The sequence below is a fragment of the Sceloporus occidentalis genome, unplaced genomic scaffold (assembly GCF_023333645.1).
Source record: "Sceloporus occidentalis isolate IW3139 unplaced genomic scaffold, rSceOcc1.0.p SCAF_3, whole genome shotgun sequence".
Lineage (NCBI taxonomy): Eukaryota > Metazoa > Chordata > Lepidosauria > Squamata > Phrynosomatidae > Sceloporus > Sceloporus occidentalis.
The window spans coordinates 25,860,741-25,876,182 of NW_028316983.1; the positions used below are offsets into that span (position 1 = coordinate 25,860,741).

The 15,442-nt window shown below is 42.9% G+C and overlaps 1 long non-coding RNA gene across 1 annotated transcript; it reads right to left on the minus strand.

Annotated features, from left to right (window-relative positions):
• Positions 1 to 982: 982 nt before the first annotated feature.
• On the minus strand, positions 983 to 14,310 carry LOC149315664 (uncharacterized). Its single transcript, XR_016280384.1, has 3 exons — positions 13,972 to 14,310; positions 9,520 to 9,650; positions 983 to 1,129 (listed from the first exon to the last, which is right to left on the minus strand). It is a non-coding gene; the product is annotated as an uncharacterized LOC149315664 (long non-coding RNA).
• Positions 14,311 to 15,442: the final 1,132 nt, after the last annotated feature.

Consider the following 15,442-nt stretch of genomic DNA (forward strand, 5'->3'; position numbering starts at 1 on the left):
AGCGAAGGTTGATCCCAGATACTACAATGGTTGTTATGGAAGAAGAAAGTGGGAAGCTGACTAAATGAATACATAGGCCCTCTATTAATGGGTCTTTGCAAGTTGCAGCAACAAATGAATTAATCTTTGTAGGTCGTAGCAAGCTGGTTCATTAGTAGCTGATCTGGAGGTTTGCACACAGCCCTTTTTTCTTGCCCAAAACTAAGGCGCGGTACAGACCGCCAAAAAACGGTGTACCAGCACCAATATTAGGATTAGGGGGCGGGCACCATCTACACGCTCCCTAACCCTAATACCTACCACCAGTGGCATAATGGCAGGGCCCTGTGTACATTATGACGTCATGGCCGCGCCACGTCCAAATGGCACCACGTGGGCGTGACATCTTCACGCCGCGTCAGGCTGCTTGTGGCAGCCTAACAGCGGTGCCAGAAGGAGCTCTGAAACGGAGCTCCTTCTTGGGGAGCGCCTCGTTCCCACAACCACCAAACAGCTGCGAGAACAAAGCTGGAGGAAAGGGGCCGAGCGGCCCCTTTCTCTCCTGGCAGCGGCTCCCCGGGGTGTCCTTGGGTATGAAGCCCCAAGGACACCCCTTTTTGGGACCAGGGGGAAGCGGCATTTTGCCGTTTCTCCCTGGTCCCGAAAAGCATTGGATTGGGGCCTTTGGGCTGCCGCTGTGGCTGCCCTGGCCCCAATACGTGACGCAAAGGGGCGACTGCAGGCTGTCCCAAAGGAGTGGTCTGTATCCCACCTAGAGCATTAAAACAAAAATGTGTATCCTGTTTCCTGTCTAGAAATTAGGTAGCGGGGTGGGCCAGAGTCTGAGATGTGGCAACCCTACTGAGGAACATTGCAGCTCTAATATTCTGTGATTAGTTTGTTCTATATATTGAATTCCCTTGAGCATCTTTGGATGAAAAAGTTGAATTATATGATTCATAGCAATCTATTTTGTCATATTAAATTTATGCCTTGCCTTTCCGTCAAAAAAAGTTCTTAAGGTAGGTAGACTGTATTCTGGAGGCTCAGAGTTGGTGGGATAGTCCAATTTGAAGCAGGTCTATCCAGAGATGAGTTGTTTTGAGTCCTGTGGCTCTTACTCCCAGGTAGGTGAGCAGAGGATTGATGCCTGATAGAGATTGGAAAAGTTAATTTTTTGGACCTTAGCTCCTAGAATCCCCCAGCCATCATGGCCACTGGACAGAACGTTGTAGTCAAAAAAGTAAATGTACCAAGCTATAGAACTAACTTTTCTTTCCACATGTTTCTTTTGCCCCTTTGTTTTGCAGAGTTGGGCAAAATGTGGCCCACTGAATGAATTTGGACTGCTGTTCCTAGCATTCCTTACCATTGGTTATGCTGGCTAGGGCTTCTGGTAGATGCACTACAATTAATGTAATGGCCACGTTTTGCCTGCTCCCACTTTATTGAATCTAGGACTTTATCGCACCAGGCTTTTCTCTTGCTAAAATAGCATTGTTTGTCAAACTGCTATGAAATTGGGATTGCTCTCTTTCCTGTTGCTATTTGGGACCTTTCTGGGATTACAACCTTTCTTTGAGCTAAAAGCTTATCACACACAACATTTGGGACCCACCCAGTACTACCCAGTATCTCCTCCAAGATTCCCTGCTCCTTTCCTAGTGTGGCACATATGCACACAGACGCCTCCCCCTGAAATATAAATGAAAACAGTCTTATGTTTAAAAAGGCATTTTACCTTGTGTGTGCGTGTGCGTGTGTGTGTGATTTGGGATAGTTCCGACTAAACTAGTTCCTGACTTTTATCTTCTTGTTCGAGTCATTTCCAACTTATGGTGACCCTGTCTTGGTGCTTTCTTGGCAAGTTTCTTCATAGGGGGTTTGCAATTGCCATCCTCTGAAGCTGAGAGTGTGCCATGCCCAAGGTCACCCAGAAGCTGAGCTGGGATTTGAATCCTGGTCCCCAAGGTCATAGTCCAAAGCTCAAATAACTGCACCATGCTGGCTTTCATGTGCCAGTAATTAATCAAAACTGAAGTTCTAAGCAGCAAGATAGAACAAGGTTAAAGGCAAAATGCTTTTTAGCTATAAGATTCTTTTTCACTCATTTCCAGAGTGTGTGTGAGGGGGAGAAGGAGGGAGACAGACTCCAGAGGTGGAATAGATTTCACTTCATTAAAATGAAAAAAGGCAGGAATGAAGGGAAAAGAAACATGGCTTCACAGGGGCTAGCCTAGAAAAATGCTTTTGTATTGTCATGGTCTTCCTTAGCACACCCTGCATACCCTACACTTTATTTTGGGGTCCCCCTATTTTATATCTCATACCATGTTTTTGAGGGATCAGTGACCTTTCAGGAACACTAGGTTAGGTTCCCGGGAGAGAAAAAGAGCATATCCTGAGACATGTGTACCTCTGGGTAAACAAGACCATCAAATCTAAACGTGTTAAACAAGTGCTTCTTCCTTCCCTCAAGTAATCTGCATTTCCTCTTGCAGCTTGAGGCAAAGGAACTCAACTTGTCTGCCTACCCCCATGGTGTTTCCAAGTAAACTTCCCTGCCCATCCATCTCAGAGATATCCTGATCCAATAACCATTTTTGTCACACTAAAATTAAAGCTATCAACTACTCCAGAATTCCATTGTTGATTCCTGGGAAAAGACATCCAGCCTTTGTTACTGACCAAATAGTCCATCGCTTGGGACTAATTTTTAGATATAAATATTGGTTCCAAAACCTAGCTTCTGTGCACAAAGCCAGCATACACTTCTGCATATGTTCTGTGTCACCCTCAGACCTCCTACTCTGTGCCACTGTACTCCAGTTTTCCATGGTCTACTCATTGGACAGGGAATTATAATCATCTGCAAACCCCTAAAACCCCACTATCCCATTCCCATATTTCCATTTTAGTTACCTCTGTATGCTGTGCCTGTGTGAATTGCTCTTCTTGGTGTGATTGCACTCTGCATATTTTCTATATTTAACGCTCTTAATTTACCCAAACCTCGAGTTCTCCTCAGTTAGTACTGGTATAAAAGTACAAATGATCCAAAAGTTACCCAAGCTTCTTGCAAAAGCTAATTTCCCCAACATTTGAAGTAACACTAATAGTTGGTAGGGACCTTCCATTTCCTTCCACATCTGTCTTTGGGTAATATCCTCCAGAAGAACCAGCTGAAGAACAAACTGTGAAGGTTACATGATATATTTTGTTTCCCACATCAGCAATAGACTGGGTGATGGATTATGTAGTAAGGATTGGGGAATGGGTGTTTATCTTACAGGAGACTGTACAACTGATACATAGACATTTTGCCTTATATTCTATTTGTCAGCTTCATGGAATTTTCCAACAACATGAGTTTTTCAGTAATCATCTGGCAACATTGCCAAACTACATTAGAAAGCATGAGCTTGATGCTCAGGGCTCCCATTCTCTTCAGATTCTAGTCTGTCAGGGTGGGAGACAGAAATGTATTTCTTTTCTTAAGTAAAGTTGGATCCTTCCCCTAGAGTTATTGGGAAGCAGAGTCCCCTTGAATGAGTCCAGAATCCCAATGCTTTTGTTATACCCCTGCCTTCTTTCCTTTCCTTCCAGTACAAGGACATTTGTATCTTGTGTCACATGCAAACAGCACATCTTTCAAAAAAAGTTTGCTTTGTGAAGTGTTGGGAAATTACTTTTTGAAGAGAAAATGAATTAGCAACATGGGCTGAGGTATGCAGGGAAGAAAGGATTTATTAAACAGTTTAACAGAGGCGATAAACATCAGGGGGAACCTAATGGAGCAGAACTTCTAAGTGAAAATCCAGGAAAGGGGGAAACCAATTTCAAGGTAATGCTTTTATATTTACATAGTTCTGGAAATGGACAGCAGAACTCAGTGTGGGTTGAAGGGGAAGCACTGCCCATCTGGACATGTTCTCTGCAGGCACTTATGTTTGAAAAATAAACTGACAGATGGGTAAAGACACTGTGTTGTACTACAAAAAGTAACTTTTGTAACCACTGAAGATCCTCAATTGTAAAGATATATACATTGAGCCCTTGGTATCCGTTGCGGTTTGATTCCAGGATCCCCTGTGGATACCAAAATCTGAGGATGTTCAAGTCCCATTAAACACAACGGCACAGTGAAATGGTGTCCCTTATATGTTTTTAAAATATTTTCAAGCTGTGGATGCTTGAATCCGTGGATAAAAAATCTGTGGATAATGAGGGCCAACTGTAATTAAATACTGAATTTAGAATAATTTGTGCCATCGTATTTCTGATTTCTATGCATAATTGTGAAAACTGGACAATGGAGAAAGTTGACAGGAAGAATTAACTTAGTTGAAATGTGCTGGCAAATAGTTTTAATGGTTACCACACATTGTCAAAAAGACAAATAAATGGATATGAGAGCAAATCAAGTTTGAACTCTCAATAGGGGCCATTGTATAGTTTTAATGTATCATGGGATGACATGAATTACTAGAGAAGATGATAATGCTTGGCAAAGTGGCAGTAAGAAAAAAGAACAAGGCATTACAGAGGGATTGATTCAGTCAAAAAAGCCGCTGTCCTGAGTTTGTAAGACCTAAGCAGGGCTGTTGATGACAGGGACTCTTGGAGGTTTCCCATTCATAGGATTGCCATAAGTTGAAGTTGACTTGAAGGTAAGTATTAAGAGACAGTACTGATTAATGGTTAAAAGAAGTGACTAAGGGCATGTGTTTGGGTGACTGCTTCTTGCTTATCCAGTGTTGGTTCTGACTACATACAGTATATGATATCTTCTCTGTATTTGAAGTTCATTTCCCCGCCCCCCTGTGTACATAATTTGCTTGTTTTGGCGTGGGGGGAGACAATATCACTTATAATATAGGACAGTCATATTTGCTATGGTTTTACTGGCATTTCTTGTAGCAACAGACTGTGGTCAAAACAGCAGTCATATGAGTTGGAGGATACTGGGGGCTGTGGTCCAAAAAGTAACTTTTCAAACTTCTAGTGTGAATTACAAAATAATGGAAAGTCAAAACAGAAATGTAAACAAAGTAGTAAATCCAAACATGTAAAAAAGCCTATAAAGTATACAGAACAGATATCTATCCTAAAATATCTGGAGCCATGCTTTTGGAAACCCTAATTAGCTTTAGCTCTCTGTAGAACAAAGACATGACTCACTAGAAAAGACAATGGATTTCAACAGCTTAGGGCGGAAAAATAACATGCATAGATATAGGATGGGAGACACCTGGCTTAATGAGAGTATGTGTGAAAGGGATCTAGGGCCTGTTACAGACTGCCAAATAAAGCTGCTTCGGATCTCTTTGGAGGTATGCTGTTTAAATGATGCATGCATCCTAAGAATCCGGAAGCTGCACCAAAGCTGCACTCCAGTGCTTAGGAATGGAGTGTGGCTTTGGCGCGACCTCCGGACCCTTAGGACCCATGCATCATTTAAATAGCATACCTCCAAAGAGAACCGAAGCAGCTTTATTTTGGCAGTCTGTAACAGGCCTAGGAGTCCTAGTAGATCACAAGTTGAACATGAGTCAGCAGTGTGATACGGCAGCTAAAAAGACCAATGTAATTTTAGGCTGCATCAATAGAAGTATAGTATCTAGATCAAGGGAAGTAATAGTGCCACTCTATTCTGCTTTGGTCAGGCCTCACCTTGAATACTGTGTCCAGTTCTGGGCACCACAATTCAAAAATGATGTTGACAAGTCAGTGTGTCCAGAGGAGGGCCACCAAAATGGTGAGGGGTCTACAAAACCATGTCCTATGAGGAAGCTAGGTATGCTTAGCCTGGAGAAGAGATGATTAAGAGGTGATATGATAGCACTGTTTAAGTAATAGAAGCTGTTTTCTGCTCCTCCAGAGACTAGAACATGGGACAATGGATGCAAGCTACAGGAAAAGAGATTCCAACTCAACATTAGGAGGAACATCCTGACAGTAAGAGCTGTTTGACAATGGAACAATTTGGAGGTCGTTAAACAGAGGCTGCATGGCCATCTGTCGGGGATGCTCTGATTGTGATTTCCTGCATGGCAGGGGGTTGGACTGGATGGCCCTTGTGGTTTCTTCTAACTCTGTGATTCTATGGTTCTACAATAATGTAAGGTAGAAGGCAGTAGGAAAAAAATAAGATCTCATTCCAGATGGATAAACTCAATCAAGTAAGCAAGACCTGAGCAATGCTGTTGATCATAAGCTGACTTAGAGGTCTTTCATTCATGGGGTTGCCATAAGCTGAAGTTGACTTCACAGTAGTTAACAACAAGAAGAGCTTAGGGTGAGGGGTGGGAAGCTATTTTGGCCTACAACTCCCAGGCTCTTTAATCTAGCAGAGCCCTGCCAAACTGATTGGGGATTCTGTGAGCTGTAAACGACAACTACAGCAGCAGCAAAAAACTTTTCCAGTTCTAGATCTTCGGCATGGGCCTATTAAATATTTAGAGGTGAGCATCTGTTAGCAGCTCAGGGGAATTTTTTCCCCACTGCAAACAAGTAAATGAAAAATTGTCACAGAATAGATCTTAATCAGCAAGTGTTGAAATTACGTGTTGTGTGTGCCAAATGCTTTTGACTTACTTTGACACTCTAAAACCCGATTATTGTGGTTAATCATAGATATTCGGCAGATGGACAAAAAATGTGGAAATACCTGTCTGAGCCAGCATTAGTGGCTACTTCCATAACATCAAATAATGAAATTATTTAATTTGATTCTTTACCAAAAGTCTCACAAAAGGTAGGGTTTGAGAAGTGGTATGTTGTTTAGGAATAAATATTCTGAGATTTTAGACTTTTGGATGATTTGGGAAGGGTTGTACAACAGGTGGCAGGTTATGTATAATAAGCCTTAGACTTGGTATAGAGCAAGTAAACAGATTTTTTTCACTGCCTCATAACACTGAAAACAGTGAATGATGATCCCTGTCTATAATACTTAAACTGATGAATTCAAGACAGATTAAAAGGGAATAATTCTTCATGCATTGCATAGATTTGTTGTGGAATTTGCTACCCCAACATGTAGTGATAGCCACCAACTTGGATTACTTTAAAAGGGAACTTGACAATTTCATGGAAGATAATTGCTATCAATAGGAGCCAGTGCAGCGTAGGAGTACTGGACTATGACTCCAGAAACCACTGTTTGAATCCCTGCTGGGCTATGGAAACCCACTGGGTGACCTTGGGCAAATCACACTCTTACCCTCAGTGGAAGGCAATGGCAAACCTTTTCTGAGCAAATCTTGCCAAGAAAATCCTTTGATAAGTTTTTCTTAGGGCTGGCATAAGTTGGAAATAATTTGAAGGCACACAACAACAAATTGCAGTTACCCCTCCATTTTCATGGGCTTGGAATCCGTGTCCCTTGCCTGTTTGCGGGAGGCAAACGGAAGGGATCAAAATGGGGCGCGCACCGCCATTCAAGCCAATGGGGCTTGAATATCAGTGATTTTCCATTTTCACGAGGGAGTCTAGAATGAATCCCCACAAAACCGGAGGGGTGACTGTATTACCAATACTTATGTATGACTAGTAGTTATTGATAGCTATTATCACTGTCAATAGTAGTCATGAGGGTTGTATATTACCTCAAGTATCAGAGGCGTATGCATTTGTATGAACTCTATCTAGAGGGTCTGATGATTTTTTGCTAATTCCCAGCATCAGATGCCACATTTTATTCCTATCCTTCAGTGGGTTTCTTTTTTATTATGAAATTATAAATCCCATTCTCCTCAAAGTTATACTGCTATAGTATAACTTAGTACTGCTAAATGAAATGACACTTTTGCACTATACATTTTTTTAAAAAAAGAATCACAATCAGAGAAAAAAATGTGTCCTTCAACCCCTAGGACTACCTCAAGCATGCGCTAGGTTTAAAAAGAAAATCCTTTGGAATGGTGTATCCACATGGCAAAATTATATTGGTTTGATCCCACTTTAACCTCCATGGCTCCATCCTAGGAAATATTGGGATTTGTAGTTTTAAGAGGGGCTTGCAGTTTTCTAGTTTATCCCCTGACCTACAGCAGAGAGAATTCCAAGATCCTCTTCAAATACAGATTGCAGGATCCCCTAGAAGGAAGCCATGGCAGTTAAAGTGTGATCAAATTGATATACAGTGGACCCTTGTTATATGCTGCGGTTTGGTTCCAAGTTCACTGTGGATAACAAAATCCGTGGATGCTCAGGTCCCATTAAATATAATGACATAGCAAAATGGTGTCCCTTATAAAAATTGGAAAATCAAGGTTTGATATTTGAAATGTATATTTTTTTGAACATTTTCAAACCGTGGATGCTTGAATCCATGTATAAAAAATCCATGTATGAGAAGGGCCAACTGTAATTGGAGAGTGCACACACTCTAGTGAAAATGGAACAAGTGGATGCAGAGGTAATAATAACCAGCAAAAGCCATGATGTTGTACCATGACACCTCATACATCTTTAGACCAATCTAGAGAAGCCTTAAGTTATTGGAGAACAGGAGTGGGAGGGCACACACTCATGTGCTGCTTGTGGGCTTCAAAGGGTAACTGTATGACTACTGCATGAAAATAATGTTGAACTAGTTAGGGATTTGGTCTATTCCAGCAGAGATCTTGTTTTTATGTGACTTCAAGTCATTTCCAACCAACAGCAGTCCTAAGATGAACCTATCACAGGGTTTTCTTAGCAAGCTAGAAACCAGAGGTGGGGTTGCCATTTCTTTCCTTTGTCACTGAGAGAGTGTCAAATTGACAGATGAGTTGGAATTCAAATCCTGTTCTTTTACAGTCCTAGGATGTTATCAGAAAAGGGAAATTGGGATTATAATCTAATAGCAATCCGAACGCAATCATGGGGTTTAACGTTATTTTGTGATAGACTACCATACCACACGCAATTTTAGGCAATGGCAAGTCAGTCCGAATGCAATCATGGGGTTTCACCTTATTGCGTGAGAGGTGATCACACGCAATTTCAGGCAATGGCAAGTTATTTTCAGGCAATGGGAAGTCAATTTGAACGCAATTCGAATTCAGGTGAATGCGTTCTGGCTCCACTTTCTTTTCATTCGAAATTAAGAGAAATTCCTCCTGTGTGATAAATTCCCTAGTTCAATACTCAAGCCAATACACCTCTGTGGCTCTTAGAGGTTGTCTTATACTGGCCTGCCTTGTAGGAGTGTTCTAAGAGTGACTATGGTTGCATTTGCACTGCAGAAATCATGCAGTTTGACACCATTTAAACTGCCATGGCTCAGTGCTGTGGACTTTTGGGACTTGTATTTTTGTGAGATATTCAGTCTTCTCTATAATAGAGCTCTGGTGTCACAACAAGGTATGAATCCCAAATTCCATAGCATGGAGACATGGCCATTAAAGTGGTGTCAAACTGGATTATTGCTGCATTGCAGATGCAGCCTATGTTGATGTACTTGCCATACCGTGATAAGCATGGTACGTAAGGAAAAGCATGATCTCTAGCATTTATTACTTCATTCTGTTCTGTTTTGGCAGGGCCATTCACCTGTATCTTGCAAAACCAGGACAATGGAGAGATATAATAAAACCGTTATCTTCCTTGTTTCACAGTGTCGGGTTGACTTTTTTGGGAGGTGGTATTGTTGTTTTCCTTCGCAGAGATTTCATCCATTCATGCTTGGCAAAAAGAAGAAGAAGAAACATTTTTTTTAAATATATAAAGAAAGGCCCACTGCTTTGACAATCCAAAGACATTATATATGTGCTAAGTGTTGCTATTTATAGCCAGGCTGGTTTGGTACCAGTGCCATCTATCAAAGCCTCTTTTACAATAAAATAAAATAAAATACTGTACTTCCCATCAGCATTGGATCTGCTGTGTATTTTATTGGAACAACAAGCTGCCTCGCTGCATATAATCCCCAGTGCCCTTTTTCTCCTTATACCATGGGCCTGCAAGAAAGAGATAGGGGGCTTTTGAGTTGGGTGCGTGCGGGGCGAGCCTTTTTGTTCCCTTTGAGATATCTCTGCTATCAGAAGTGGCTGTTTAGACAGCAGCACCTTCACCTCCATTCATCCTACCTGGAAATAAGAAAGACGGTATGTGTGTGTGTGCACACGTTCATTTACACACCTCTGCTCTTTCCTTTCAGAAGTGAATATGACACCATTTATTTAAATTAAATTAAATGCTTATTTCCTTCTCCCCACCACACATGGTCTGCCACCCACTCCTGCCTCCATTTCCCCCCTTTAACCTAGAACAAGGGCCTTCACACAGAAATAATGCAGTTTGACACCAGTTTAAGAGCTGTAGTGACATCCTATGGAATCCTGGGATTCACAAACATATCCAGGGGTAGCCATCCAGTCAAAATCACCAAATAGTGATATTTATTGACCCACCAAAATGCACAATATACATGTTGCAAGCTTTTGAAGTTTCACTGGTTTCTTCATCAGGCAAGATGTTACAAACCAAACAGGAGGGAAAAAAATTGAAGATATTAGCCATAGGCCTGCATTTTTCTGCTTCTCCTCTTAGTTTAACATATGCCCTTCCATACCATCTTAACTAAGGCACGGGACAGACCGCCCAAAAAGGATGGACTCCTGGCGCCTGTTTTTCCGCCAGAGGGAACCTGCAGCCGCCAAACTGTGCGGCTTCCTACCAGCGGAAAAAGTACAGGCAAAAAGCAGATCCTTCTAAAGCTGTGGCGGTGGTGTAACCAGTTCACCAGACACCTCATGGCGCTTATGTAACAATTGCAGTGCCCATGTATACAGTGCACCGCCGTTGTTACGCCCTTGTCACATGCTAGGGTTGCGGGGCATGTGGGAGCTCTGTCCCCAGGCAACCCTAGCACGTGACAAGGGCATTGCAAAGGGCCCGTATGTACCGGGCCTAAGAAGAGAAACAGCAAAATGCAGGCCTATGACTAACATCTTCAATTTTTTCCTCCTATTTTGGTTTGTAACTCCTGCAAATTCATACCTATGACCTCCATAATAGAGTCCATCCACCTAGCATGCAGCCTTCCTCTCTTTCTGCTTCCCTCTATCTTTTCTATCATTATTGTTTTTTCCAGTGAGTTCTCCCTTCTCATGATGTGTCCGAAGTACGACAACTTCAGTTTTGTCATCTTGGCTTCCAGGGAGAGTTCTGGCTTGATATGTTCAAGGACCCATTTATTTGTCTTTTTGGTTATCCACAGTCTCCTCAGCACTCTTCTCCAGCACCACATCTCAAGTGAATTTATCTTCTTCCTGTCCTCTCTCTATACTGTCCAGCTCTCACATCCATACATGGTAATGGGGAATGCAATGGCTTGTATGATTCTAACTTTTGTGCTCAGTTGTATATCTTTGCATTTTAGAGTCTTTTCTAGTTCTTTCTTATCCCCCCCCCTCCCCTTTCCTAATCTTCATCTAATTTCCGGGCTGCAATCCCTGTTGCTATCAATGTTTGATCCAAGGTATGAGAATTCTTTTTCTATTCCCTCATTGTCTAGGTTGAATTTGTGTAAATTCTCCATGGTCATTATTTTTGTTTTCTTTAAGTTCAAGCAGCAGACCTGCCTTTGCACTTTCTTCCTTCATCTTTATTAATAGTTATTCCAGATCTTTGAGGTTTTCTGCTAGCATTATAGTGTCGGTTAGTATTATAGCAAAGTACGATAACATCCAAAACCCACAAAAACACTGATACTTTTATGGGAGCAACCACATGCACAAAATAGATTATGCAAACTTTCGAATCTCCACTGGCTTCTTCATCAGGCAAAGATATTCAAAATCATGCAGGAGAAAGAAAAAATATGTAGACGTTAGCACAAGCCTGAACTTTGTCAAGATGCGGCTGTTTTCAATTTAGGTGATACTGGAGGAAAATTCATGCAGGCAGAATATTCCTCCTTCTGGCCAGGTGGACACTAGGGGGTCATTCCCACATGGGGTATAATCCACATCCCGGTCCGGCTCTGCTCCATTTTGTAAACGATTCCCAAAAGGTCCCTCGTTCTCACTATGAAAAGGGACCTTTTGTGGAATCGCTTTTTTCGCTAGGGAATGCTTGTCGTTCCCATTGGATGGAGCCGGGGGAAGGCAGCTCTCTTTCTCTCTTCCTTTCTTTCTTCCTTCCCTCCTGTCCCTTCCCTACCTTCCTTTCTTCCTTCCTTTTCCTCCCCCCCCCTTAGTTTCCTTCCTTCTTGCTTACCTTCCCTTTCTCTTTCCTTCCCGCCACCGCCCCTTGCCTGGTGCTAGCAGGACTTCCAGCGCTGCTGCTGCTGTGCCACCCCTTGCCCGGTCCTGGCCAGTGTGGCAGCAGCGCTGCAAGCCCCACCAGCACCAGGCAAGCGATGGCGGCAGTGTGGCAACAGCGCCACAAGCCCTGCCAGCACCGGGCAGCGGCGGCTTTCCTCTTCAATGGGAGCCTGTCTTGGGCTGTACCTGCACTGCAGAAGAGGGAGCAAGACAAGTCCGGGGGAACCGGGGAGGAGGAGGAGGAGGGCGAGAGACAATTTTTTTTAAAAAAGAAATAATTGAAAAATTGATCTATTGCTAAAGCAAATAGTTGCTTGAGCAATAGATTGATTTTCCGATTATTACTATTGCAAAAAAAAAAAAAAGGAATTGATTCTGATCTGGCGTTCCCACTTATTGGTCACACTTCAGAATCGATTCTTCTCCAAAAAAACAAAACAAAAACTTCCAAAGTAGTGTGAGGAAACCCCGGGTTATTTGTGTTTGTCCCGCTTTTTTCCTCCTGGAATCAATCCAATGAGGATTGGAAGCGGTTTCAAATGGGAACAAGGGTCGTTTGCCCAGAATCCTGTTTCGGAGCAAACTGCAGTGGGAATGACCCTCAGGATTTTTTTTAAAGTTCCATTAGCAAGACAAAAAGAGATGCTCCTTCATTTGTAATTTCACAAGGTCTTTCTCTGCCAGGTAGCTCACCAAACTACAAGTCACAGGATTCTGGAACGATGACAATTCTATGGTGTAGATGCAGATGTTACTATCCCTTTTGGGATCTCCCTTCTTCTCTTTGCATGTGTTTAAAATAATAATAATAATAATAATAATAATAATAATAATAATAATATAGGTTTTATTTATATACCGCCCAATCACTGGGAATCTGAGCGGTTTATAACAGAGGGGATAATAGACAGTTCCTTGCCCGCAGGCTTACAATCTAAAAGACACGACACAAAAGGAGAAGGGAATGGTGAGGGGGAGGGGATCAGGTCCAGCATTCTTCTCTCCCTCTCAGGCCTGGACCAAGGCAGATGGACCGGAGGGAGGGCTCTTCTTCTTCAGGCTGGCCCTGGTGGAACTGGGCCAGCCTGTTCTCTCCCTCACTGGCCAAAAGATGACAGTTATGGAGGGAGGAGCCTCTTTCTTCAGGCTAGCCCCTGATGACGTTGGGCGAGCCTATTCTCTCTCTCACAGGCCGAAAGATGACAGTTATGGAGGGAGGGCGCTCTATCTTCAGGCTAGCCCCTGATGACGCTGGGCACACCCCCTCCATTCCAACTGCCACTGCTGTGGACCCTGAGGGAGTGAGAGTCATCGCTGGCAGTCCCAGCAGCTGGTGAGGCACCCCCCCCTCCATTCTACCTACCACTGCTGTGGACCTGAGGGATTGAGATTATTATTATTATTATTATTATTATTATTATTATTTATAATTATTTATTAATGAATAAATGAGCCAGCATGGTGTAGTAGTTTGAGCACTGGACTCTAGAGACCAGGATTTGAACCATGCCTCAGCTATGTAAACTCACTGGATGACCTTGGGCAGGTCACACTCTCTCAGCCTTAGGCGAAGGCAATGGCAAACCTCCTTTCAACAAATCTTGCCAAGAAAACCCCATGATAAGGTCACCTTAAGCATCGCAAGAATGCAGAAACAATCTCAAGGCACACAGCAAAATGAATAAATAAAGATTACGAAGCTTCCAATGTCCAGGCCTTTATGCCCGATACCCACCTGTCCTCCTTTTGGGGGAGTAAGTGGGTGGTTGTGTGTTCCTACTCATGTCCCTGCTTGGCCTTTTTGCCTAACAGGTGAGCCAAGTGCTAAGGAATTCTGGGAACTGTAGTTTTGTGAGACATTTAGCCTTCTCTGTCAGAGAGCTCTGGTGCCACAATAAACTATGTTTGGTCACCCTATCCTTCAGGTTTTTGGTAGTTCAACTCCCAGAAGCCTCAACCACCTTAGCCAATGATCAAGGATTCTGGTAGCTGAAGTCCAAAACATCTGGAAGGAAGAGTTTGGGAACCCACTGCTTCCAAAGGATCTTAAAGCTCACCAAGATCCAAACCACACTTCAGAAATAATCCATTTTGAGACCACTTTAACTGAATTGGCTCAGTGCTAGGGAATCTTGGGAACTGTAGTTTGCTATGGCAACAGAGGTCTCTCTGACAGAGGCAGCTAAATGTCTCACAAAACTACAGTTCCCAGAATTCCTTAGCAGTGAGCCAGGGCAGTTAAAGCAGTCTCAAACTGGATTATTTCTGCAGTGTGTTTTAGACCATGGTGCCATAATTGCGTAGCGTGAAAGCAACCCCCTTTTTGAGCACTGTGGAGAACAAAACCCAACACGTTAATGTATGAAAACCTGCTAGAGAATCCTGGGAACGGCAGCTGACTGTGGCACCAGCATTTGGATATTTGGATATTCTTTGTTGTCCATGCATCTCTGAACAGTGAATTGCATTGTTTACACACTGCATATTTGGATATGGGAGATATTATTGTTATTGTATTATTTGAATACATTTTAGATATTAAATTCATTTTTTTATGTTTTGCTTTGTTAACATACTTTGTGAACACACAGGTTTTTTTTTTATTATATATATATATATTTCCCCCCCCGGCCTAGACCTTTCTGTTTGTAATACCAGCACTCTCTCTGACAGAGGAAATTGTTAAATGTCTCCACAGAACTACACTTCCCAGAATCCCTTATCAATTGAGCCAGGGCAGTTAAAGCGGCCTCAGACTGGATTATTTCTGCAGTGTGTTTTTGAAAGAGTCTCTCACAACGGGGTTCTTTTCAGCGCCTTTTTTGTGGCCACATTGTGTTTTTCCCTTTGCCTCTCCTCCTCCTGTCTTGATTATTGATGAGGTCCATTTGCAGTACGTGAGGCCTTTTTTTCTGAGGGAACAAACGGGGCCTGCGAGCGAAGGCGGGAGAGAGAGGCCTAGCGTCGTCGTCGTCGTCACTGTTTCCCCTCCTCTCTCTTTTTACTTCAGGTTGGGAGGGAGACTCCCGCCCAGACAGAGCCAGACGCAAGCAGCTCTCTCTTTGGCTCTGCTGCTGCCCACGTCAGACATTTTGCTGCCTGAGGTGGCCTGACTCCCACCCACGCAAAGGCGCATCGGGCCTAAAAGTAGCTCTTCTGGTGTTTTGTTTTTTGACACAAAATCCTCTCAGTGCTTCTCTTTCCTT